Source organism: Schistocerca serialis, chromosome 3 (assembly GCF_023864345.2).
Source record: "Schistocerca serialis cubense isolate TAMUIC-IGC-003099 chromosome 3, iqSchSeri2.2, whole genome shotgun sequence".
Lineage (NCBI taxonomy): Eukaryota > Metazoa > Arthropoda > Insecta > Orthoptera > Acrididae > Schistocerca > Schistocerca serialis.
Window position 1 is genome coordinate 195,518,745 of NC_064640.1, and position 3,313 is coordinate 195,522,057.

Here is a 3,313-nt window from a genome sequence, read left to right on the forward strand (position 1 = left end):
GGGCCAAATAGTTTTTGTGAAATCGAATGATAAGTGTGTCAAAGCAGTGGGAACACCATGTGTCTGCACAGGCGAGCAGTGCAGTGATGACAGTGATGCAGCAGCGAAAGGGTTAATGATGAGACAAAGCACTAGAAATTACAAAAAATTGCATTCAGACGAATACAATTCGTGAAGTAAGGCACTTCGATATTGTTTTTAAATAATGAAAATATTAAGCACCACATAACGTTTGAACTCATAACCATTAGCGTAGTAGCCCAACAGCTTAACCGTTACGCTAACGTACCTCGCCTGGTTATATGATGCCATGAGGAGTATAACACGTCACGCAAAAAACTGACAAACACTGTTCGTATGACTATGAATTACTCACGCTTCGTCGAAGTACAATAGGAAATAAACAATTACCGCTGTTCTTTATTGCGAAAAAGCGGTTCGTGAGAGTGATACAAACGCCTTTCCTTGCTATCGCCTGAATTAGGAGTCTCATTGCTTGTTTGGTTTAATTAATTAATAGAATATGAAGCAATTGGTATAAAGAATGCTTTTTCCAAACTTTCTATAAAAGAATGTCTGCTATCAAGATATTGCTTTTGTTCTATTACTTTATTTACGACTGAACGTTTCTAAAACTGAAGACACTCGTCCATGCTCTGCACTGCAGTCGAGATGTGGCAACGTCGTTCTCTGTTCGTTGGCTGACTGTGTTTTGTGACGTCAGATGCGAAGAACGAACCTAAACTCGGCCGCCAACATAAATGACGCGCACTTTAGTAGTGTATAAAGCACTACGTCTTCAGGCCACGACTGGCCCATCGGAACCATCCGACCGTCGTGTCATCCTCAGCTGAGGATGCGGCCAGGAGAGGCGTGTAGTCAGCACACTGCTCTTCCAGTCGTAATGATGGTTTTCTTTGACCGGAGCCGCTACTATTCGATCGAGTAGCTCCTCAATTGGCATCACGAGGCTGAGTGAATCCCGAAAAATGGCAACAGCGCATGACGGCCCGGATGGTCACCCATCCAAGTGCCGGCAACGCCCGACAGCGCTTAACTTCGGTGATCTGACGGGAACCGGTGTATCCACTGCGGCAAGAACGTTGCCCCCGCCGAATTATGGACAAATTTACGTACCTGGGAGAATATGTAACAGGAAGAAACAGGAGGGAATAATAGAGAGGTTGAAGAAGATTGGGTTAACGTTCTGTAAAACCAGAGACATGTACAATAAAAGGGTTAAAATATATGATGTAAAGATAACTTTTGTGATACTGTATGCGATTGACACGATACAACTGCCCATATATAACGCAGAAACTGAAAAAGAAGAGAATAATACTGAAGAAAACGCTGGGTGAGAGATGGATTCCAAGGGCTAGGGAAAATCTTCAACGAACAAGACGACATCAGGAGAATTCAGACTGAAAAGGATAAGATTTACGAGACATGTGATCAGGATGGAAATGAACAGCAGGATGATAACAGTACGGGAAGCAACGGGAAGGACAAGAGGGAAGACAGGAACAAGCTAATCGTTGACCTCAGGAAGGAATGGTCAGAATTGAGTATCAAGGTGGAAGGGAAAGAAAATCGGGGAATATAGTACACAGCATTGACCGTCTTGTTACATAACCATGAAATGTATTCGCAAACTGAGGATACGGTATCACCACGGCTACAAAATTTAGTGGAAAAAAGCGAGAATTTGTGCTGAACTGGGATTGGAGGCTAGATTTCCATTTTTACGCTAGTAGTCGCCTCAACTGTTCGGCTATCCGAGTACGTATCGCAGACAGACACAAACCTCTATGTGTCCCAGTGTCTGCTTTGCGCAGTGCTCGCACAATTATGTGATTCCCGCATAAGGAGAGAATTATTTACTTTTCTTATTTTCCCGGTGCAGAAATCACACTGTGCGAGCAATATGGGAAGCAGTCATTGATACATGTGAAAATTTGTGTCTGTCCGTGAAACGTGCTCCAGTAGCCTATGTGGTTAAGGTGACTGCTCGTGTAAAGTGGCACATCCAGGTCTGAGTCACAGTCCAGCACCAATTTTCAGTTGTTTCCTGTAAATTGTACAGCTGTGTCGGTACCATATACACAGCTTGCAAATACGTTTCAAGATTTAATATGGCAATAAATCGTCAGTGGTGTCTGTTCCTTTGCATTTGCATTCATGTCCGAAGGTACATTTTATTGAACTTCACAGAGACTGTCGATACGTACACTGCATTGATGCTGTTAAGTAGTGTCCAGTGGGAAGGTAATGTGGGGATACATATGATGAACTTCTGCTCTGGAATATTTTACAGCATGTAACCATACCTTAGATACATCACTATGAGGCTAAACTTCGTGAAAAACTTATACGAAAATGTCTGATTTGCGGCCCTAGTAGTGAAACTGAAGTTAACACAATGTCTTACACTCCAAAATATCTCCTAGGAACTCGCACACAAATCAACAAAATTAGTAAATGGCCATGGAATAGTATCTTCTAGAATAAGACATGAAATTCAAAATAACAATAGATTTATTACACAAAGATCGAGAGTGACATCATAAATAAACTGAAATAAACAAACTTTAATTCAGTTCAAGAAACTGTTTAATGAAATAAATTATGACTGATGTGCGGTTGACAATGTTTAGGGGAATGGGTGGAATAATTTACTACACCTCCACCCTTAAATATGGATACCGCGATCTGGCTGAATCTGCGTTGGATGAATGTGATTGTGGGCTACAAAGCTGTAAACTATTACTATATGTATAAGACGGCTACTCGGAAATTAAGATCTGATCGGCCGTGAAATGGAAACAACATTGAAAATTAAAAATGTTTCATTTGTAACAGTTTGCTACACCTTCCAGCTACTTCTCTACATAGTCGTCGCTCCTTAGGCATTTGTCTTAGCGTTGTACTAACTTTCCAATACGCTCGTCATAGAAGTCATCGGCCTGAGCTTTCCGCCACTTCTACGCTTCCCATCGAAAACGCCGCAGAGGTGTCCTCATGGCCGAGAATTGTCATGAAGAATGAAATGGGTGAAAGGTAATTATGTAGCATGAAATCACGCAAGCCTCGCAGCGAGAAACCATATTTAGCGGCAGACATTATTGTTCTAGGTATCTTTAGGTGCTCACAGTGCGCTCAGAACTAAAAAGATTGACGTGACGCGATCAACAGGCTTACTAGAGACATTTTCCAACAAATCTGTGCAAAACTTGGTCGGATTTTTACTGTCGCTTTCATTCCCCGACCTATCTGACTCTAGTTTTCGAATAGCGTAAGAGCACTCCGTGTA

At 42.0% G+C, this 3,313-nt stretch overlaps 1 pseudogene; it reads right to left on the reverse strand.

The window, feature by feature from the left end:
• Window positions 1-990: 990 nt before the first annotated feature.
• LOC126471652 (5S ribosomal RNA) lies at window positions 991-1,108 on the reverse strand (annotated as a pseudogene).
• Window positions 1,109-3,313: the final 2,205 nt, after the last annotated feature.